The sequence below is a fragment of the Salvelinus fontinalis genome, chromosome 12, assembly GCF_029448725.1.
Source record: "Salvelinus fontinalis isolate EN_2023a chromosome 12, ASM2944872v1, whole genome shotgun sequence".
Taxonomy (NCBI): domain Eukaryota; kingdom Metazoa; phylum Chordata; class Actinopteri; order Salmoniformes; family Salmonidae; genus Salvelinus; species Salvelinus fontinalis.
The window spans coordinates 20,752,367-20,777,096 of NC_074676.1; the positions used below are offsets into that span (position 1 = coordinate 20,752,367).

At 43.7% G+C, this 24,730-nt stretch overlaps 1 protein-coding gene and 1 pseudogene across 1 annotated transcript in view; one reads left to right on the forward strand and one right to left on the reverse strand.

Moving 5' to 3' along the window:
• Positions 1-13,836, forward strand: part of LOC129866960 (WW domain-containing oxidoreductase-like) — a 320,558-nt pseudogene extending 306,722 nt beyond the window's left edge.
• The window catches only part of LOC129866957 (transcription factor Maf-like), a 62,147-nt gene continuing 45,935 nt past the window's right edge, over positions 8,519-24,730 (reverse strand). Inside the window, exon 3 of the mRNA XM_055940016.1 lies at positions 8,519-14,905. The gene's annotated coding sequence lies outside the window, so the exon portion shown is untranslated. The remainder of the gene's footprint in view (positions 14,906-24,730) is intronic.

The window sequence follows — 24,730 nt, forward strand, 5'->3', positions numbered from 1 at the left end:
CCGGTGCCTCCAGTTCCGGCACCACGCACCAGGTCTACAGTGCGCCGTATCCGGCCAGAGCCATCCGTCTCCCCAGCGCCATCTGAGTCATCCGTCTCCCCAGCGCCATCTGAGCCATCCGTCTCCCCAGCGCCGTCTGAGCCATCCGTCTGCCATGAGCCTGCAAAGCCGCCCGTCTGCCATGAGCCTGCAAAGCCGCCCGTCTGCCATGAGCCTACAGAGCCGTCCGCCAGACAGGAGCCGCTAGAGCCGTCCGCCAGACAGGAGCCGCTAGAGCCGCCCGCCAGACAGGATCCGCCAGAGCCGCCAACCAGACAGGATCTGCCAGAGCCGCCAACCAGACAGGATCTGCCAGAGCCGCCAACCAGACAGGATCTGCCAGAGCCGCCAGCGAGCCATGAGCAGCCAGAGCCGTTAGAGAGCCATGAGCGTCGAGAGCCGTCAGCCCGCCATGAGCGTCGAGAGCCGTCAGCCCGCCATGAGCGTCGAGAGCCGTCAGCCCGCCATGAGCGTCGAGAGCCGTCAGCCCGCCATGAGCGTCGAGAGCCGTCAGCCCGCCATGAGCGTCGAGAGCCGTCAGCCCGCCATGAGCGTCGAGAGCCGTCAGCCCGCCATGAGCGTCGAGAGCCGTCAGCCCGCCATGAGCGTCGAGAGCCGTCAGCCCGCCATGAGCGTCGAGAGCCGTCAGCCTGCCATGAGCGTCGAGAGCCGTCAGCCTGCCATGAGCGTCGAGAGCCGTCAGCCTGCATAGACCTGCCAGAGTCCCTCAGCCAGGATCTGCCAGAGTATATCAGCCGGGACCTGCCCCTTGTCCCGGTGTTGCCCCTTGTCCCGGTGTTGCCCCTTGTCCCGGTGCTGCCCCTTATCCCGGTGCTGCCCCTTGTCCCGGTGCTGCCCCTTATCCCGGTGCTGGTCTTTATCCTGGTGCTGCCCCTTATCCTGGTGCTGCCCCTTGTCCCGGTGTTGCCCCTTGTCCCGGTGCTGCCCCTTGTCCCGGTGCTGCCCCTTGTCCCGGTGCTGCCCCTTGTCCCGGTGCTGCCCCTTGTCCCGGTGCTGCCCCTTCTCCTGGTGCTGGCCGTTTATTTAGGGGATGTGAGTTTTAGGGTGGTCATTGGGAGGGGAAGACAGAAACGGGGAGTGACTATGGTGGTGTGGGGACAGCGTCCAGAGCCGGAGCCACCACCGTGGTCAACTGCCCACCCAGACCCTCCCCTGGACTTTGTGCTGGTGCGCCCGGCGTTCGCACCTTGAGGGGGGGGTTCTGTAACGGTCCTGACCTGTTTTATGTTGTTTTTGTATGTGTTTAGGTCAGGGCATGTGTTTTGGGTGGGCAGTCTATGTTATCTGTTTCTATGTTGTTTTTGGTTGCCTGGTATGGCTCTTAATTAGAGGCAGGTGTTTTGCGTTCTCCTCTAATTAAGAGTCATATTTAGGTAGGGTGTTCTCACTGTTTGTTTGTGGGTGATTGTCTCCTGTGTCTGTGTCGATGTTACACCATACGGGATTGTTTCGGTTTGTTCGTGCGTTTTTCTAGTAAGTACTTGTTCGTTCGTTCTGCGTCTATTATGTCAGTTCGTCGTACTAGTCTGTCTATGTGATACGTTTGTAGCCTGTGTGTGCACATCGTTATTTAGCTTCACGATCGTTTTCTTGTTTTGTTTAGTTCGTAAGTGTGTTTGTTTCGTTTGCCTTCTTCAATAAAAAGGAGATGGCTTATTTTCCTAAAGCTGCGTTTTGGTCCGTCAATCCTCCACACGATCGTGACACATGGGAAACATTGCCAATTATATTGCCAAAGCAAGTGAAATAGAAAATAAATAAAAGTTAAATTAACCTGTTGAGGATGGGGGCGCTGTTGAGACTATTTATGCTAATTGGGTAATTTTTGAAACGGCTTCCCACAAAATCCTTGATCGTACAATATGCATATTATTATTATTATTGGATAGAAAACAGTCTATAGTTTCTATAGGAGTTGAAATTTTGTCTCTAAGTGGAACAGAGCCCATTCTACAGCAATTTCCCTGACATGGATTCAGATTTCAGAAATGTTGGCCACTGTTCTGAAGTCAGTTAAAAGGGCACTGTTATTGCTATGACTGTACGGACACTTCTTACGTCTTCCCCTGGATGCCTTTACGTGATGACGATTCCAATGGGGTCGATTGCGCGTTCACAGGCCCTATAAATCAAAAAACCCTGTAGCTAGCAAGTCTTTTCTTGGTGCGTCACGCGCGTGGAGGACACCGACCCTCTCCTGTTCCAAGCGTTAGTTTAGCCTGTTATATTTCTCCGGTCATCTTTTCACTCGTTATAGGAGTTAAAAACATCATAAGGTAGTTAATTTAAAGCGTTTTATAGCAATTTATATCCGTTTAGTGCGATTTTGGGACATTTATTTCTTTAACGCTGTGAATAGCTGGGCACGCTTTCAGTTCATCCCGAACGCAGTTGGCATTTCCACATGGCAAGAGGACAGCTTTCCACCAAAAAACGATTACTCCCAAGAAAGGATCCTTTGCCCAAGATACTGATGGAAGAACAGCTCAAGGTAGGACATTTTTATTATGATAAATCGTGTTTCTGTCGAAACATTTTAGTGGCTTAGGACGCCATGTTTTTTGACGTAGCTTCGCTTGGCGCAAACTGTATTGAAAAGTAAGGATAAATTAAAAAAACAAAAATTAACTGTGAAAATTACTCACAAAAGTTCCAAAAGAAAAAATACATTTAAAATGTCATTATGTGCAAATAATTAAATAATTAAGTACAAAAGGGAAATAAATAAACATAAATATGGTTGTATTTACAATGGTGTTTATTCTTCACTGGTTGCCTTTTTCTTGTGGCAACAGGTCACAAAATGTTGCTGCTGTGATGGCACACTGTGGTATTTCACCCAGTTTATCAAAATTGGGTTTGTTTTCAAATTCTTTGTGGGTCTGTGTAATCTGAGGGAAATATGTGTCTCTAATATGTTCATACATTTTGCAGGAGGTTAGGATGTGCAGCTCAGTTTCCACCTCATTTTGTGGGCAATGTGCACATAGCCTGTCTTCTCTTGAGAGCCAGGTATGCCTACTGTGACCTTTCTCAATAGCAAGGCTATGCTCACTGAGTCTGTACATAGTCAAAGCTTTACTTAAGTTTGGGTCAGTCACAGCGGTCAGGTATTCTGTGTTTAGGGCCAAATAGCATTCTAGTTTGCTCTGTTCTTTTGTTGATTCTTTCCAATGTGTCAAGTAATTATCTTTTTGTTTTCTCGTGATTTGGTTGTGTTGCTGTCCTAGGGTTCTGTGTGGTCTGTTTGTGTTTGTGAACAGAGTTTAGGACCAGCTTGCTTAGGGGACTCTTCTCCAGGTTCATATCTCTGTAGGTGATGGCTTTGTTATGGAAGTGTAAGGACTGGGTGTCGGAGTGCGAAGTCAAGTGCAGGAAACAGCAGGTGCAATAACAAATGTTCTTTAATGAACACTGAGAAACTAGGCCACCCTTCTATACACTGGATGTTCTCCTAAAACAACCCCAGACACAGGTGGGAACGAAAACAGTCCAGATACAACGTAGATCGAAACCAAACACCACTCTTATCAACTAACAATCCCGCACAAAGAAACGGGCGGGCCGGCTGACTGATAAGCCCAACTAATTACAAACCTAATACAAAACAGGTGTATAAACACATAAGGAGGGGGAGAAAAGGATCAGTGGCAGCTAATAGGCCGGTGACGACGACCGCCGAGCGCCACCCGAACGGGAAGGAGAGCCTGCCTCGGTCGGAGTCGTGACAGGAAGGTTTGAGAATCACTTCCTTTTGGTGGGTTGTAGAATTTAACAGCTCTTTCCTGGATTTTGATCATTAGCGGGTATCGGCCTAATTCTACTCAGCATGCATTATTTGGTGTTTTCAAACCAAATCGAATTGTATTGGTCACATACACATGGTTAACAGATGTTAATGCGAGTGTAGCGAAATGCTTGTGCTTCTAGTTCCCGACAGTGCAGTAATAACTAACAAGTAATCTAACAATTCCCCAACAACTACCTAAGACACACAAATCTAAAGGGGTGAATGAGAATATGTACATATAAGTATATGGATGAGCGATGGCCGAGCGGCATAGGAAAGGTGCAATAGATGGTATAAAATACAGGATATACATGTGATATAAGTAATGTAAGATATGTAAACATTATTAAAGTGGCATTATTTAAAGTGGCATTGTTTAAAGTGACTAGTGATCCATTTATTAAAGTGGCCAGTGATTGGGTCTCAATGTAGGCAGCAGCCTCTCTGAGTTAGTGATTGCTGTTTAGTAGTCTGATGGCCTTGAGATGGAAGCTGTTTTCAGTCTCTCGGTCCCAGCTTTGATGCACCTCTACTGATGCACTTTTACGTTGTACACAGAGGATATTTTTGAAGAATTCTGCATGCAGTCTCAATTTGGTGTTTGTTCCATTTTGTGAATTCTTGGTTGGTGAGCGGACCCCAGACCTTACAACCATAAAGGGAAATGGATTCTATAACTGATACAAGTATTTGATGTTCCTTTTGATGGCATAGAAGGCCCTTATTGCCTTGTCTCTCAGATCATTCACAGCTTTGTGGAAGTTACCTATGGCCCTGATGTTTAGGCTGAGGTATGTATCATTTTTTGTGTGCTCTAGGGCAACAGAGGGACTTTGTATTTGTGGTCCTTGCAACTGGACCTTTTGTGGAACACCATTATTTTTGTCTTACTGAGATTCACTGTCAAGGGCCCAGGTCTGACAGAATCTGGGCCGAAGATCTAGGTGTTGCTGTAGGCCCTCCTTGGTTGGGGACATGTCATATGTTTTACCCCCATCACCACTTTCCATCAATTTGTACAGCAGAACCTAATGCCAAATTGAGTCAAAAGCTTTTTGGAAATCAGCAAAGCACGAGAAGACTTTGCCTTTGTTTTGTTTTGCTTCTTTGTTAGTTAGGGTGTGCAGGTTGAAAACGTGGTCTGTCATACAGTGATTTGGTAAAAAGCCAATTTGACATTTGCTCAGCACGTTGTTTTCATTGAGGAAATGTACAAGTCTGCTGTTTAATGATAATGCAGGGGTTTTTCCCAAGGTTGCTTTTGACGCATATCCCACGGTACTGTAGTTATTGGGGTCAAATTTGTCTCCACTTTTTTGGACTGGGGTGATCAGTCTTTGGTTAAAAATATTGGGGAAGATGCCAGAGCTGAGGATGATGTTAAAAAGTATAGCAAATTGGATTTTGTGGTCTGTATATTTTGTCATTTCATTTAGGATACCATCAACACCAAAGGCCTCTTTAGTTGCTTCAATGTAATTGGAGAATCCAGTGTGTTCTGGTAGTCTTTAATAGTTGATTTTAAGATTTGTATTTGATCATGTATGCTTTTGCTATATGTTATTTTTTTATAGGGCCAAAAAGACTGGAGAAGTGGTTTACCCATACATCTCCATTTCGGATAGATAACACTTTGTCTTGTTGTTTGTTTAGTGTTTTCCAATTTTCCCAGATGTGGTTAGGGTCTATGGATTCTTAATTTACATTGGAGCTGATTTCTGACGTGCTGTTCCTTCTTTTTCCGTAGTGTATTTCTGTATTGTTCTAGTGATTCACCATAGTGCGTAGGCTCATAAGGCTCATAAGTCGTAGGCTCAGGTTTTATGGGTCTCGGGGTTTTGGGGGATAGGTTTCTAAATTTCTTTCTTTCTTTGCATTCTTCATCAAACCATTTGTTATTGTTGTTAATTTTCTTAGGTTTTCAGCTTGAAATTTTTAGATTTGATAGGGAAGCTGAGAGGTCAAATATACTGTTTAGGTTTTCTTCTGCAAAGTTTACACCTTCGCTATTACAGTGAAATGTTTTGTCCAGGAAGTTGTCGAAAGGGATTGAATTTGTTGTTGCCTAACTGTTTTTTTGTAGGTTTCCACACTACATTCCTTCCATCTATAGCATTTTTTTTATATTATTCAGTTCCTTTTGCTCTGATGCCTCATGATTGTGTATTGCTCTATTCAAGTAGACTGTGATTTTGCTTTCATCTGATAGGGGTGTCAGTGGGCTGACTGTGAATGCTCTGAGAGACTCTGGGTTGAGGTCAGTGATAGAGTAGTCTACAGTACTACTGCCAAGAGATGAGTTATAGGTGTACTTACTGTAGGAGTCTCCTCGAAGCATACCATTGACTATGTACATACCCAGCGTGTGACAGAGCTGCAGGAGTTGTGACCTGTTTTTGTTGGTTATGTTGTCATAGTTGAGCCTAGGGGGGCATATGGAGGAGGGAATGTTGTCACATTCAGGTAAGTGTTTGTCCCCCTGTGTGTCAGGTTTATATTTTTATTTAACCTTTATTTAATTTGGCAAGTCAGTTAAGAACAAAATCTTATTTACAATGACTGGTTCTTGTCCAGTTCTGACATTTAGGTTGCCACAGACCAGTACATGTCCCTGGGCCTGGGAATGATTGATTTCCCCCTACAGGATGGAGAAGCTGTCTTCATTAAAGTATCAGGATTCTAGTGGGGGGATATAGGTAGCACACAGGAGGACATTTGTCTCTGTTGAGATACTTTCCTTTTGAATATCTAGCCAAATGTAAAATTGTCCTGCTTTGATTCTTTTAATATTGAGTTAGGTCTGCTCTATACCAAATTAGCATACCCCCCTGAGTCCCTTCCCTGTTTCACACCTGGTAGTTTGGTAGATGGGACTACCAGCTCTCTGTAACCTAGAGGGCAACCAGTGGGTCCATCTCCTCTATACCATGTTTCTTGTAGGATGACAATGTCAGTACTTCTCATTTCTTTGGTGAAGTCCACTTTAGGCCAAGGGCAGATCACCTCACGCCTTGGATATTCCAGGATGAGATAGTGAAGGCTTTGTGTTCCATAAAGTGTCCAATGTTGTTAGTCGTGTGGTTTGGCCTCAGACCAGTAAGTGTGAGCAGAGCCTGCTGAGCATCTGGTACATGCCATTGGCTTGGGCTAGTGTAAGAGTGGGGATTGAGCCTGTTTGCCTGCTCACGGCCTGGGCGTGCGTATGTGTGACTTTCATGTTGAGGCCCTCTTTGCGGGAGTGGGGGGCATGGGGTGGGCAGGAGGGGCATAGGTCTGATCTGAGGGGGCCTCCATGTGTGTGTGGGAGGGGGGGGTCCTGCAGGTCTGGGAGAGTCTTGCTGGTCTGGGCGGGGTGTCAGTTGATCTGTTGCTCCTGTGTGAGGTGTTGGGGCTGCGGTTGAGGGCAATCTCCTTTAGGGCCCTGGTGAAGGTGGGCACTGCTGCCTTGTATAGGTGGACCTGGTCGTAAAAGCTGTTTAAGTCCAGGGTGGAGTGGTGGGCCAGGTAAACATTTGGTTTTGAGGCACAGTCACGGGAAATACTTTTGTTTACCCACTGTATGGTGGCAGGGTGGAAGTCTTTTCGTGGTAGCAGGGTGGAAGTCTGTTCATGGTAGCAGGGTGGAAGTCTTTTCGTGGTAGCAGGGTGGAAGTCTTTTTGTGGTAGCAGGGTGGAAGTCTTTTCGTGGTAGCAGGGTGGAAGTCTTTTTGTGGTAGCAGGGTGGAAGTTTTTTTGTGGTAGCAGGGTGGAAGTCTTTTCGTGGTAGCAGGGTGGAAGTCTTTTTGTGGTAGCAGGGTGGAAGTCTTTTTGTGGTAGCAGGGTGGAAGTCTTTTTGTGGTAGCAGGGTGGAAGTCTTTTTGTGGTAGCAGGGTGGAAGTCTTTTTGTGGTAGCAGGGTGGAAGTCTTTTCGTGGTAGCAGGGTGGAGATAACCACTTGTGCGCCTGACTTCACTCCCTTGAGTGCTGTGGCCTTACTTTCCTGCTGTGCTCTCAGGTGGTTTGTGCCTGTGTGTATTATTATGTGGCTGGGTGACCCTAGTTGGTCCTCAGACAGAAGGTCTAGGGTGCGCTGGGTGTTTGGACACCAGAGTTTAGACACACTGTGTTTGCGAAAAAGTTAATTTTCTTATATATATTTCCCGTTTGAGGCCATATGCAGTACAATCTACGACTTGTGTATGTCCTCAGTGGGGGGAGGGGGGGGGGGTTGTCAGGAGAGCTATCAGGATGGCTGACAGAGGGGGTGCTCAGAGTGGATGGGATCCCCTGGGCTTGGGTCTGGGGTGAACTGTTCTGCTCTGGTGTCGAGACTTTGGTCAGGATCTGAGGTGGGCTGTTCTGCTGGCTTCTCTGCGGGAGTGGCCAGCTCACTAATGGGTTGTTCTCTGTCACACGTCATCTGCCTCACCCTCTCCTCCAGCACTCTCCTCCACTCCTCTAGTCCTTTGTTCTTCTCCTGCCTCTGCTTTTTCTCCTGTTAATGTTGTCTCACCACAGTCCAGAGTGCAGACATGTCTCTCTCCACCTTCAGCTCTCTGGGTCTGGTTGAGGGGGTGTTGTTGTGCTGAACAATTTTTTTTCTCTGTCTCTCTCTCTCTCTATATATATATATATATATATATATATATATTACGCAAACACGGGCGAGAGATGACAAGCAAGCAGATGTTTTTGTTACAATGATAATTTATTAAATGTAAAATATCTTTAGCACAGATTGACAATCACACACTTCCATCTATTGTGAACGCCATGGGGTTGAAAATAAACATTGCACAAGGATCAACAAAAGCACCCAGTCCTATCTTCTCCTTCATGGCATAGATAGATCTTCAAGTTAGACTGTTATCTCAGACAGGCTGGGTCCTAGGGCTGAGGCAAATCTCATATACTGGTCCTAGTTTCAGTGACCCTTTTATCATGTCAGCTTGTTCTGTAGCATACACAGTTCCAATTCTTGATCTATAAAAAAAGAACAAGACCACACCACAATCCCTTTCCCCTGTCTGCTCTCTTCACCAGAGGAAAGGAGTATGCTCTCCGGCGATAGTTGTGGACGCAGCCACTTAACCAGGCTTTAATTGGTAACACTGTACAGATTGGATTGCCTCTCTGCTTTGCTTCAACCCTTCCCACATCAACACAACTGAACAGAACCTTGACCAGAACGGTTCGACCAGAACGGTTCGACCAGAACGGTTCGACCACAGTAAGAATGACAGTTAAAGGAACAGAAGAGAACCACCCACAGGAGTCAGAAAACTGTAAGACTTTACACGTTGTCCAGGAAATTATCGTCTGGTTCTTTTTTATTATTCTCTTTTCATTTTTTTTATTACTTTTTTTATAGTTGATTTTCAGCACATGCCATATGAGAAGTTTGGGATTATAAAAGTACCTGAAAGAAGTGCTAGAGTGTCAGCATGCATAGCTGTTTGGTATTTACATGTTCTTATGTACAGGACAGGACAGGACGGGGTGGGACAAAAACAGACTGCTCTACAGTACTGGGTGTATTTACAGGTCAGGGGTCAGGGGTTAGAGGTCAATTACATAACTACAGACATCTGGGTAAAGTGTCACGCATATTATCAGAGACAGAATGACAGAGCACAACCTTGATGAGGCAGAAAGAAAACATCTTTTTTCCGACCTGTTTTTTTTCTCTGGTACAATACCCCTATGCTAACAAATAGCACAATGCTTGTTATATTATTGTTGTAGTACACAAGCAGAGTGATTGGACATGGTTAAAGATCACCACAGTAACATGTTATACTATGAAGACAATGCAAAATAACTGAGATACAGTAAACTGCTTCAACACTACTTCAACACAACACTATCTCTGTTCTCTCCCACCTTGCTTTTCAATACAATGAACTGTGGCTGTTTTAGGAAAAAATATGTAACCCCCTTTTCTCCACAATTTTGTGGTATCCAATTGGTAGTTACAGTCTTGTCCCGTTGCTGCAACTCCCGTTCGGACTCGGGAGAGGCAAAGCTTGAGAGCCATGCGTCCCCCGAAACACGACCCCGCCAAACCGCACTACTTCTTGACACACTGCTCGCTTAACCCGGAAGCCAGCCGCACCAATGTGCCGGAGGAAACACCATACAGCTGGCGAACAAAGTCAGTGTGCATGTGCCCGGCCGTCACAGAGCACGATGGGAGCACGATGGGACACGATCTCTAGAGCACGATGGGACAAGGACATCCCAGCCGGCCTAACCCTCCCCTAACTCGGACAACGCTGGGCCAATTGTGTGCCGCCTCATGGGTCTCCCGGCTGTGATACAGCCCGGGATCGAACCCGGATCTGTACTGATGCCTCTAGCATTGTGATGCAGTGCCTTAGACCGCTGCGCCACTCGGGAGGCCCAAATTGTGGCTGTTTAACCGTTAAATGTTGCACAATACTTTACAACGTATATTTTCATTATTTTGAAAATTGGAAGACATAAATGTGATCCGTGAGCAGTTTCCAGAGCAGTGAGGGTTTTGGCTAGACAGGGTCAGGTTACTGCTGCTGATTTAGTGCCTCTTTTTTCATCTCTTAAAGCATATAGATTCTCCCTATGCAGAGGTTGGGTTTCTGTGTGTGTAAATGTATTGGAGATGCTCTGGTTGGCTAGGACCCTGCTACATTTCTAGCATATTGCAGAAGTGATTTTAATCTTCTCCCTTTTCCCCCTTTTCAGTTCTGGTTATTTGTGTACTGTCTAGGGGACAGTTGGTGTATACTCCATTAACCCTCTCCTCTCCACTCACCAGTGTGTGGTGGTCAGTTCAGTCTAACAGGAACATAACAACCCTAAGAAAACACAGCCATTTCTCTGTAAAACTATGTATTTCAGAACCAGAATTGACATTGACAAGAGTAGAAAAACAGAAAGAGATATTGGTTGGTCAACGCCTAAAATGTAAAGGTATTATCTATAATTTACATGATTATACAACACATCTGTTGGGTTACTGTACATGTCTGGAGTGAATGAGTGGGTGGGTCTGTGAGAATGTATAAGAGTGTTTAAATCAGAGAGCGTGTGTGTGCGTGCGTGTGTTTGTGAGGTTTGTGTGAGGTTTGTGTGTGCATGTCTTTGACCAAGCCCATTCCCCTGCTCTCTCTCTCTTCCTGTGATAGATACAGACAGACGGACGGACAGACGGACGGACGGACGGACGGACGAACGGACAGACAGACAGACAGACAGACACTGGTGGTGGGTGGTTCAGCTTGTTAATGTCTAATCTCATCAGGTTTATCTATTGCAGGGGTCACCAGGTCAAGTAGTGAGAGGGCAGCGCTAAACACCAAGAAGATAACCCCTGTGTATACACACGCACTCTCTCCTCAATTCTTCTTCCCTCACTTTCTCTCTGCTGTGTGTACAGTTTCCCTCAGAGCACACAGAGTCCACAGTTGTGCAGTGTAGTATTTTCAGATCAGGTGTAAATCATTCCAATGTATTGCTTGACCACCCTTTACCTAAAACAGTGTGAAAACGAGGACCCTGGAAGCAGAGTGAACTGAGCAGGCAAATATATTCCATCTTCCAATGAGTTTGTGTGTAGGTTCTAAAGCAAATACCTTAACTGAGAGTTAGCTAAATGATGTGCCACCCTGCTTTTGAAGTGTGCATGTCTGGGTCTGGGTCTGCGTGTCTGTTAGACACTGAGTGACATTTGTAAGCCTTTGATATGCCAGTCCTGTGAGGTGTGTAGAGTTATCAGTGTGCTGGCAGGGAGAGAGACAGCAGAGAGATGCAGTTGTTTCATCTGCTGTTTCTAACCGCCTCGATCTGCTACTACCAACACTGAGTAGGAAGTTTGTTTAGTGTGTCTGTATTTCTCAATGAGAGTGTGTAAGTGTGCATACACTTTATTCTGTGAATAGGTGTGTGTGAGAGTGTGTCTTTCTAGATTTTAATTAGTGTCAGTGTGTGTGCGCGCCGGAGCAGTTTGGGCATATTTCAGTATGTGTGTCTATTCCTGTGTTAAGCTCTGCCAGCTTGGACTGCGGATGCTAAAATGAGTCTCAATGAGGCTGGGCCTTTGAAGTGGGTGCATATTAGTGTGTGTGTGTGTGTGTGTGTGTGTGTGTGTGTGTGTGTGTGTGTGTGTGTGTGTGTGTGTGTGTGTGTGTGTGTGTGTGTGTGTGTGTGTGTGTGTGTGTGTGTGTGTGTGTGTGTGTGTGTGTGTGTGTGTGTGTGTGTGTGTGTGTGTGTGTGTGTGCGTGCGTGTACAGACTTTTGCTGCTGTGCCAGTGCACTGCACTAAACTGTGCTCTGCAGTCTCTCATCAGTGCTCTCCACCAGTCTCATTTGTAGATAAATAGCAGTGAGCCAGGGATAACTATTTAATGTGTCTATAGAAGTCAGCTCCGGAACAGTCTCTTCTCTTCTCACAACGTCACAGCAGCTTTTAGCCAGCAGCAGGGCTATATGAAAGATCCCTCTGAGTGCCTGACTTCTGGCTGTAATTCTCTCTGACGTCTGTTTCAAATGCTGTGGAATCTCTCTTCCTGTCGCTCTCTCTCTCCTTCTCGTTCCCCCTCTCCGCTCCTAATTACCGACTGTGACGGTAATTAGGGAGGCATGTCTCAGTACAGTATGACTACAGACTACGGAATACTGGATTTGAGGTGTTAAACTGAGAAATACAGAAGTAATTTCCCACTTAATTAGAGAGTATAGGGTAGGGAGGGTTGTCTGCTCTTTTTAAGAGAGAGAAGAGAGACGGGTAAGGGGCTGAGCAGGCATAGTGTGTGCGTGTGCATGCATGCATAGTGTGTGCGTGTGTGTGTGTGTGTGTGTGTGTGTGTGTGTGTGTGTGTGTGTGTGTGTGTGTGTGTGTGTGTGTGTGTGTGTGTGTGTGTGTGTGTGTGTGTGTGTGTTTACAAGAGCACTATTCTCAACATATTACGGGGTGTATATCTCTCTTTACCCTGGCAAACCTCTGGAATAAAAGCCAAATGTCTGACTTCCCTCATGAATCCCGAGATGATGTGAACATAAACAGATGTGTAATCATCACATCTATACTGTATGTTATCTTATAGAGTCTATTTATAGAACCCTCTGGCTCTCCACTCCAATGAGAAGAGCTGCTCCCTCCTCCCCAGTCTAGAACACCGTGGGCCACATCTTCTGTCCAGAAAACAGCCCTTGCGGTGCGCAAACCTCCACAAAATAACATCAAAATATTGCAGCTATAGAGATTGCAAGTCCAACATATTTTGGTGTGTTTTGCTTTAAATCTGAATGAACAGTCGTCACCATCCCATGGAGATTGTGACGTTCTACATTTTTTTATTTTTTGCGGAGATCTGTGCTGTTTTGTGGACAGTTAGCATTGTATTTTCCACATATACATCAGCATGCACTCTGGATAGTTAGCAGTCCTGTTCACACACAATATATAAATAAATATATGTATATAAATATATATACAGGGCCATGGTCCCCATGGTAACACTGTCCCATCATTATGGGCTGTGGCAGAGAGGGGTGTCTCTGGAGTTTATCCTCTCGATATCTCTATCTGTCTCTCTCCATTTGTATGGAGTTCCTCCTCTGTCTTGTACAGATGCTCTGGGATCATGCAGGAAAGATGAGGGGGGGGGTTATTCTGGTGGAGGTCTTGGCAGCATCTTTAGGGTGGCAGGATCTCCTTTGTCTCTTGGCGGACGGGAGGGTCTCTGTGTATCTCTCTGATGGTCCTCTCAGGGTCCTCCATGTTGACTGTGTGTGTATCTCTCTCTCACTCTTTCTCTCTGTCTGTGTGTTCACAGCAACAGGGGGCAGCCACCACAGTGTACTGTGCAGTAGCTCCGGAGCTGGAGGGTTTTGGAGGCATGTACTTCAACAACTGTTTCCGCTGCCTACCCTCCCCCCAGGCCGAAGACCAGGCCACTGCAGCCAGCCTGTGGGAGCTAAGCGAGCGCCTGGTCTCAGAGAGGACTTCGGGCATACAGGCCGTCTGATGGACATTCCCACTGATTATCAACAGCCTCATCAGGACTAGATAGGCGAGGAGGACTAGCCAATCAGGAATGGAGGGGGAGGGAGTGGAGATGAAAACCAATCAAGTTTGTACATTGAGTGGACTGTAGAAAGCTGCCAAACCTTTGAACTGGACCCGTCACTTCACTAAGGAGTAAAATACATGTACAAATACATCTTATCTAATAGCTACAGGTTGAACTGTGGTAGTTTAACACTAAAGGGAGAGGAGAAGAGAGACGGTCCGCGTGGCAACACATCCCCTCTGACCGTCTTTATGGCAGGGCAGGGAGAGTTCACCAGTTCCAGCCAAAGTGGGCCTGTGTTTTTCACTCCAGTGTGTTGCCACCTGCATCACACACTGTGTATCTTCCCTCTGTGTCTCCAGTCTCCTCCTGTATATATCTATTCTATGTCTGTCTACAGAGATATAGGGAGTGGTGAGTATCATTGTGCTAGTTTAGGGGGATTGAAGGGGGGTAGGAGAAATAAGGAGATATAATGTAATGCTTATATACAGAGAGTTATGGTTTCGTGGCTATACACAGACGCAGTAGTTTTGTTTCATACGATGCCCTACTATATATTATTTACATTCACATCATGGGCTAAATGGGACTCGCTGTCATCGCTTCTCCCCTCTACAGTATCTGTCTACAGTTAAAGACCTCCAACCTACATATTTTTACATGGAATACTCTACAAAATGCTATTTACAATGAGGAGATACTGTATCTTTGTCATGTTGAGTCAGAATTGCGTCCGTAGCTACTGGTGATGCCAGAGGAAGAGGGAATCCAGGAGTTTTAGTAGTTGAATCAAACATGAAGTCTTTTTCTTGGGTGTTTAGTTTTGTTGTCATTTGTTTCTGTCAATAATCTCGTCATGAAAGACAGAGTGTTGTGTGACTAAGTCTGTCTGGACTTCTGTACAGGGACTGTTGGTTGGTTTATGGGTGGTTTGGAGACGTTGTGTGGACGTTGTGCTTTGTGGCAGTCCGGTGCCATGGAGCGACGTTGGTAAGACATCACCAATCCTCTGTCATGGTTTCTGTAAAGGAAGAGAGGACTCATTAAAGACTGTTGTTTTAGTATGTGTCTGTGGTCATTTCAATACTTGCACGCAGTTGACAGGATCCTATTGAAAGGAATCAAGACGAGTGTACATATCAGGGAGAAGGGGACTAATCAGAATTGGCCTAGAAAGGCTACTTCTTGTGGTCAGTGAGCAGCACAGCGCCCTTTGACCTGGAACTACTCTCCACTCAACCCTCTCTACCAGGAACATTGGGAAGGGCCAAAGAGTGATTGACACATTGACCAAGCAATCACACGGCTGACCTGCATCATTCTCACGACTGGTTAGTCAGCTGAGGCCTGAAAGAGTCCCTCTCACTGTTAAACACTGCTTTGTTCCCTGCATGATGTTCAACAGCAGTTCAGCACTGTAGGGGAGAGTGGGGTAAGTTTAGCCACCTTTGTTTCTAGGCAACCATACACAAAATGTATCATTAACCAAATATTTAGGAAGAGATGCTAATTTTTAATGGAGTCTGTGAAGGAAGAAACCACATGGAAAAAGTGGTAAGCAAGTTCACTCCAAAAAACTATTTTCACTCAATCAAAGGAATTTGTGTTAGAGGTTTCATGGTGCTTGTATTTAAACCAAAGTAGATAATTTAAGATTGTTCTATACATCAGTTGGGGTCTCTATAAGCTTCTATATGATGTCCTAAACCTAGCATGCAGTACATCCTCGTAGCTGTGTGGGCTAATAGTAAAAATGTTTGCCTTGGGGGTAAGTTGAGCCAATGGCAAGTTGAGCAAATGTGTAACGATCGTCGTATCGAGGAGAAGGAGAAGACCAAGGTGAAGCGTGGTAAGTACTCATAATTACTTTTAATGAATACTAACAAAACAACAAGAACGATAAACGAACAGTTCTGCCAGGTGAACATACACTAAACAGAAAACAAGCACCCACAACACACAATGGAAAATAGGCTACCTAAGTATAGCTCCCAATCAGAGACAACGATAGACAGCTGCCTCTGATTGGGAACCACACCAGGCCAAACACAGAAATAGACAACCTAGACATACAACATAGAATGCCCACCCACATCACACCCTTACCAAACAAAACATAGAAACATACAAACCAATCTATGGTCAGGGCGTGACAAAATGTATGTGTTTTCTTCCCAGGTGTAATGCAAGTCATTATCACTGGGATATGAGGTAACAACAGGGTCTATGTTTAAAGTGTACAAAAAAATTCAAAGTGTTTGATAAGTGTTAAGCCTGTGTTAAAAGTTGATTAAAATACAAAAAACGATTTGTGATTTTGTTGAACTGTGTTTGGCAAATAAAGAGACACGGTTTTAAAAAGCTAGTGGTGATATTTAATTCAGTACAATTAAGTGGCTCAACTTACCCTGTCCTGCGGCCCATACCCTCTGTAAATTGTGCCAATAGACCACTTTTTTTGGACAAGCTATGTTTACATGAATTCTGATTATTTCCAGGGATACACAACATCCTGAAATATATATAGATATTGTTGTAAATTTCCTTTGAAGGAGTGATGCTGAATGTAAAAACTCAACTTACCCTACTCTCTTCTCAACTTACCCCACTCTCCCCTACTATATAGAAATCAAATGTATTTATAAGTCTCTTTTTACATCAGCAGATTTCACAAAGTGAGTATACACAAACCCAGCCTAAAACCCCAAACAGCAAGCAATTCATATGTAGAAGCACAATGAACTGGTCTGTTCTAATCTGTACACCACAGCGGTCTTGTTACTGATCTGGCACATACATACATACGCACACGCATACACAAACACCCATACATACGCACACGCATACACAAACACCCAAGGAATTGAGGACAGGGAGATTTAGAGCAATTTATAAAGGAATCTCTCACTAGGATAGAGAAGAAACAACACACCTTCCATCCCCTAAGCTCTACAATTCTTTCTAGAAATGTTTATTTATTTTTATTTTTAGGGTGTGTGGGGGCATGTAAGGACCGGCTGCAACAAACACCACACACACTATCCTGAGGGAGAGAGGGATACAGGAGGACGAGGTACACCCAGTTATAGACCCAGCACCCCCTTCTGTGGCCCCTAGGGGCAGTAGTGCTACAGCTGAGCCCCTTGCACCCATCTTCCTCTGCTCTCGAACTGGTAAGTAGCAGCAAGCTGAGACTTTCTCTTACACCCCTCTCCCCACTCTACACACACCATGCACACACACACATACCGTACTGATCATTTGATTTGATTGATGCATGTCACTGAGCTCCTTCAGAGAAGAAGTGAGTGAGACATCAACAGCATATAAGCCTCTCACTATAACCAGTCAATGACACACAGAGAGAGAGAGTGAGATGCTGGGCAGACAACAAACAAAGAGGAAACAGCATTAAGATGTCCTCTGGGAGTGCATCGCTGCCGTGGATCTATGATTGTGTTTGTTTGCATGTGTGGGTGTGGGTGTGTGTGTTCTGACTGTAGAGGGAGGTTCCTGCCTGGCTTTCATACAAAGTCTTATTGATCAGGCCCTATCGGAATCATCTGATAGTTAATCAATACATTACACTTCCTCCCAATGCTTAGAGAACAGAGGAAAGGAGAAGAGAGGAAAGGAGAGGAGAGAAGAGAAGAGAGGAAAGCATTCGTCTCTGAGGAGGAAGACCTTGATCCTTTGACTCACCCGAGGCCCCTCAGTCTCTCTTTCTCTCTCCTCTCTCTCGACCTCTCTACCTCTCCCTCCCACCATCCCTCTATTTATCTCTCATTGTGGTTGAATGCATTTTTTTAAATGTGTGATTAATAATTCAAACATGCTTGTGGGAATTCATCAATGTGTTTAAAAATATGATTTGTGTTCCTTTACATCCTTTGCATTCATACACTGATCATGCTCTGAGATGTAGAATCATGAATCATCCTTTACATTCATACACTGATCATGCTCTGAAATGTAGAATCATGAATCATCCTTTACATTCATACACTGATCATGCTCTGAGATGTAGAATCATGAATCATCCTTTGCATTTATACACTGATCATGCTCTGAGATGTAGAATCATGAATCATCCTTTACATTCATACACTGATCATGCTCTGAAATGTAGAATCATGAAAATTAAAATATATTTTATAAATGAGGCCAAGATACTTCCCATCATGCTTCTGAAGAGTAGATGCAGATCAGAAGAGAATCCAATACATACTGAATATAAATATCATTTATACAATTAAAAATAGGAAACTAAAAGATAGCATACAAACATTTAGACATGAACAGTTTGTTAAATGAATGTTTATCTATTTTGCAATGTAATGTGTACTGGCTGACTGCTATTTTCCCTTTCTGTTTTTTTATTTCCCATAAGATTCATTTCCCCGCTCATATTTATGGGTGGATTGATTTGAATATGTCTGTGTTGCTTATATTGGTAGTATTGACGTCTGGAACGCCATGCTGCCATTTGGAACGGATATATTTAATGATCACAATCAATGTTAAAGCCCTCTATGGACAAGACTAACTCGATACATATCTACTGAGAGGGAGAAAATATACTGTACACTCTCTCTCTCTCTCGCTCTCTCTTATTAAAATGACTGATATTTATTAAGTGCTATTGTAGAGTAATTAAATTGTTGTCAATCAAGCAAGCCTCTGTATTTACACAAGTTTCAGAATATCCCGTCATCCCTGAAAATATTAGTTTTTGTGAAAGTGCTTATTGGACAAAACCTTATTTCATTTAACTCATGTAATGTTTAAAATAAAATATGCAATTTACAGCCATGAACCATAATTATGTTAAAATATCAACATGACAATATTGAATTGTGTAGTTGATTAAACAGCATTATTAATGGTATAATGATGGTATGTTGGTCTTTATTTATCCTGCTGTCTGCACCTTTACATTCTGCTGATGTGTACAGAAAGCTGCCTCAGTAACTATAGTGTGTGTGTGGGGGTATGAGATAGAGATCTGGGCCGAGGCTGTGCGTGTGTCTGCATGCGCATGTGGCTGCATTTGTGTGTGTGTGTGTGTGTGTGTGTATGGGGCGTTGGCGTTTACTGCAGTGGGACTGTCCCCTGTATCTCTGCCGGATGCTTTTCTCTGACATGTAAATACCTGAGATGGAACAGCACATCACCAGCTAGACTTTAACCAGGCTCACACCACATAGTCACACACATACTATGTCAATACAATGTCTCCTCAATGAAATGATCCAGTACAGCGTTACCATGTTCTAGTTTTCGGGATCTAGCATGATCCAAGAGAAAGAGGAGAGAGTGAGCAAGAAAGAGTGTGTGTGTGTGTGTGTGTGTGTGTGTGTGTGTGTGTGTGTGTGTGTGTGTGTGTGTGTGTGTGTGTGTGTGTGTGTGTGTGTGTGTGTGTGTGTGTGTGTGTGTGTGTGTGTGTGTGTGTGTGTGTGTGTGTGTGTGTGTGTGTGTGTGTGTGTGTGTGTGTGTGTGTGTGTGTGTGTGTGTGTGTGTGTGTGTGTGTGTGAGTGAATATGCGCATGCGTGAGGTTGAGGTTGGTGAGAATATTCTAGAGGAGCCCATATGTTTAGTCCCAGGGTGTTCTGGCACTCCTTGTACAGGCTGTGTTTAACACTGCTATGTGGTTGTGTGATTGGGGCTGGGTAATATTCTACAGAAATGAACATGTGACATTCAATACATGAAGAGTTTATTTCCAAAACGCTTTATCCACCAACTTTTCACATTTTTGTTCTTCCACCAGAAATGATTGTTTATGGGTACCTTCGTGTGTGTGTAATATATTACTGTTCTCAGATTATTTCCCCTAGATTTTAGTTGTGTATGACATTTTTTTGTTTGTTTGCAAAACACGATATATCCATTGTTTAGCTGGAATGGAATGTTCGTGTCTCGTATATTTGACTGATGTGGTTGTGTCACCTAGCTATCTAAAGATAAAGGTATCTGGAATTTAAGGGAACATTCCTTTACTTAAGCTTTGAGAGCACCATGGTTATTTCCCCCTAGATATATTGCTGTGTGCTATCCAAAACTCTATATCTGAGGCTGAACATGGCACCTGGGAGGACATAGCTCCTGTAGAAACCCCCTGTGTGTCCTCACTAGACAGCATGACCTTGTAAACCATCAGTTATTCTATTCACCCCTTTGTATGAGAGGAATAGAGGGGAGAGGGAGAGAGAAATAAAGAGAGCGAGGGAGAAAGAGAGTAGAGGAAGGTGGATAGAGAAAGAACTGCTGCTTGTCACGGCTTTCAAACATGGAGAAAAATGAGCACTTGGGCTGAAGTACAATTATTAGGCCCTGTCTACAGATTCATCACACTGAAGAGAATGAGGGAGGAAGAGAGCAGGGGAAGGAGAGGCTAAGAAAGAGAAGGTATAGGGAAAATGTACGACTTTGGAAAAATGTAGAGGAAGACAAACAAAGAATGAGGAAAAGTGGGAATAAGAGGCTGAGAAAGATGTCAGCAAGGCAGAAACACATGAGGGAGAGAAAGGAGAACAAGTAAGTGAAAGTGGAATGGGGAAAGAAAGTGTGTGAGAACAGGAGAGAAAGAGAGAGTTCAGGGGAAGAGGGAGAGCGGAAAAAGAAAAGTGAGGGAGAAAGGAGGGCGCTGGAGCAAGTGTGTTAGAGAGAGAGGTAGCGGGAGGTAAAATGAAGTAAGAGGATTTGTAGGGGCTGTGGTCGGTGGCAGTAATAAAGCCTGCTAATCTGGAGGAGTACGCTTGGCTGCTCACACACCCTCTCTCCTACTCTCCACTTTACCAGCGGGCCAAGCCAAGGTCACACACACACAGTGTATGAGACAAGCACAGGTCAAATGGGGGAACTAACATACTTCCGGGTTGGGTGTGTGTGTGTGTGTGTGTGTGTGTGTGTGTGTGTGTGTGTGTGTGTGTGTGTGTGTGTGTGTGTGTGTGTGTGTGTGTGTGTGTGTGTGTGTGTGTGTGTGTGTGTGTGTGTGTGTGTGTGTGTGTGTGTGCGCACAAATGGAAGTGATTTATATCAAAAGAAATCAAGGGGTTAGTGTTGATGATTTTTTTCCTCTACTACTGTACCTTGTTCACACAAACTGTTCTCTACTACTGTACCTTGTTCACACAAACTGTTCTCTACTACTGTACCTTGTTCACACAAACTGTTCTCTACTACTGTACCTTGTTCACACAAACTGTTCTCTACTACTGTACCTTGTTCACACAAACTGTTCTCTACTACTGTACCTTGTTCACACAAACTGTTCTCTACTACTGTACCTTGTTCACACAAACTGTTCTCTACTACTGTACCTTGTTCACACAAACTGTTCTCTACTACTGTACCTTGTTCACATAAACTGTTCTCTACTACTGTACCTTGTTCACATAAACTGTTCTCTACTACTGTACCTTGTTCACATAAACTGTTCTCTACTACTGTACCTTGTTCACATAAACTGTTCTCTACTACTGTACCTTGTTCACACAAACTGTTCTCTACTACTGTACCTTGGTCACATAAACTGTTCTCTACTACTGTACCTTGTTCACATAAACTGTTCTCTACTACTGTACCTTGTTCACATAAACTGTTCTCTACTACTGTACCTTGTTCACACAAACTGTTCTCTACTACTGTACCTTGTTCACATAAACTGTTCTCTACTACTGTACCTTGTTCACATAAACTGTTCTCTACTACTGTACCTTGTTCACACAAACTGTTCTCTGCTACTGTACTTTGTTCACAAACTATCCTCTACCACTGTACCTTATTCACATTAACCGTTCTCTACTACTGTACCTTGTTCACATAAACTGTTCTCTACTACTGTACCTTGTTCACACAAACTGTTCTCTGCTACTGTACTTTGTTCACAAACTATCCTCTACCACTGTACCTTATTCACATTAACCGTTCTCTACTACTGTAACTTGTTCACAAAAACTGTTCTCTACCACTGTACCTTGTTCACACTAACCGTTCTCTACTACTGTACCTTATTCACATTAACCGTTCTCTACTACTGTACCTTGTTCACATTAACCGTTCTCTACTACTGTACCTTGTTCACATTAACCGTTCTCTACTACTGTACTTTGTTCACAAACTATCCTCTACCACTGTACCTTATTCGCATTAACCGTTCTCTACTAAAGTATCTTGTTCACATAAACTGTTCTCTACTACTGTACCTTGTTCACATAAACTGTTCTCTACTCCTGTACCTTGTTCACATAAACTGTTCTCTACCACTGCACCTTGTTCACATAAACTATCCTCTACCACTGTACCTTGTTCACATAAACAATCCTCTACCACTGTACCTTGTTCACATAAACTGTTCTCTACTCTGTACCTTGTTCACAAACTATCCTCTACCACTGTACCTTGTTCACATAAACTATCCTCTACCACTGTACCTTGTTCACATAAACTATCCTCTACTACTGTACCTTGTTCACATAAACTATCCTCTACTACTGTACCTTGTTCACATAAACTATCCTCTACCACTGTACCTTGTTCACATAAACTATCCTCTACTACTGTACCTTGTTCACATAAACTATCCTCTACCACTGTACCTTGTTCACATAAACTATCCTCTACCACTGTACCTTGTTCACATAAACTATCCTCTACCACTGTACCTTGTTCACATAAACTATCCTCTACTACTGTACCTTGTTCACATAAACTATCCTCTACTACTGTACCTTGTTCACACAAACTATCCTCTACCACTGTACCTTGTTCACATAAACTATCCTCTACTACTGTACCTTGTTCACATAAACTATCCTCTACCATTGTACCTTGTTCACATAAACTGTTCTCTACATCTGTTCCTTTTACACATAAACTGTTTCCTGCTACTGTACGTTGTTCACATAAAGTATCCTCTACCACTCTACCTTGTTCACATAAACTACCCTCTACCACTGTACCTTGTTCACATACATGGTTCTCTACCACTGTACCTTGTTCACATAAACTGTTCTCTGCTACTGTACCTTGTTCACATATACTGTTCTCTACTCCTGCACCTTGTCCACGTAAACTATCCTCTACCACTGTACCCTGTTCACATACATGGATCTCTGCTCCTGTACCTTGTTCACATACATGGTTCTCTACTCCTGTACCTTGTTCACATAATCTGTTCTCTACTCCTGTACCTTGTTCAAATAAACTGTTCTCTACTACTGTACCTTGTTCACAAACTATCCTCTACCACTGTACCTTGTTCACATAAACCGTTCTCTACTACTGTACCTTGTTCACAAACTATCCTCTACCACTGTACCTTGTTCACATAAACTACCCTCTACCACTGTACCTTGTTCACATAAACTACCCTCTACCACTGTACCTTGTTCACATAAACTGATCTCTGCTACTGTACCTTGTTCACATATACTGTTCTCTACTCCTGCACCTTGTCCACATAAACTATCCTCTACCACTGTACCTTGTTCACATAAACTGTTCTCTACCACTGTACCTTGTTCACATAAACTATCCTCTACTCCTGTACCTTGTTCGTATAAACTGTTCTCTACTACTGTAACTTGTTCACATAAACTGTTCTCTACTCCTGTATCTTGTTCGCATAAACTGTTCTCTACTACTGTACCTTGTTCACATAAACTGTTCTCTACCACTGCACCTTGTTCACATAAACTATCCTCTACCACTGTACCTTGTTCACATAAACTATCCTCTACCACTGTACCTTGTTCACATAAACTGTTCTCTACTACTGTACCTTGTTCACATAAACAATCCTTGACTACTGTACCTTGTTCAATTAAAATATCCTTGACTACTGTACCTTGTTCACATAAACTGTTCTCTACTACTGTACCTTGTTCACAAACTATCCTCTACCACTGTACCTTGTTCACATAAACTACCCTCTACTACTGTACCTTGTTCACATACATGGCTCTCTACTCCTGTACCCTGTTCACATAAAATGTTCTCTACTACTGTACCTTGTTCACATAAACTGTTCTCTACTCCTGTACCTTGTTCACATAAACTGTTCTCTACTCCTGCACCTTGTTCACATAAACTGTCCTCTACCACTGTATCTTGTTCACATAAACTGTTCTCTGCTACATTACCTTGTTCACATAAACTGTTCTCTACTCCTGCACCGTGTTCACATAAACTATCCTCTACCACTGTACGTTGTTCATATAAACTGTTCTCTACTCCTGTACCTTGTTCACATAAACTGTTCTCTACTACTGTACCTTGTTCACAAACTATCCTCTACCACTGTACCTTGTTCACATAAACTACCCTCTACTACTGTACCTTGTTCACATACATGGCTCTCTACTCCTGTACCTTGTTCACATAAAATGTTCTCTACTACTGTACCTTGTTCACATAAACTATCCTTGACTACTATACTTTGTTCACATAAACGTTTCTTGACTACTGTACCTTGTTCACATAAACTATCCTCTACCACTGTACCTTGTTCACATAAACTGTCCTTGACTACTGTACCTTGTTCATATAAACTCTCCTTGACTACTGTACCTTGTTCAATTAAAATATCCTTGACTACTGTACCTTGTTCGCATAAACTGTTCTCTACTACTGTACCTTGTTCACATAAACTATTCTCTACCACGGTACCTTGTTCACTTAACTGTTCTCTATCACTGTATCTTGTTCACATAGACTGCTCTCTACTCCTGTACCTTGTTCACATAAACTGTTCTCTACTACTGTACCTTGTTCACATAAACTATCCTTGACTACTGTACCTTGTTCAATTAAAATATCCTTGACTACTGTACCTTGTTCATA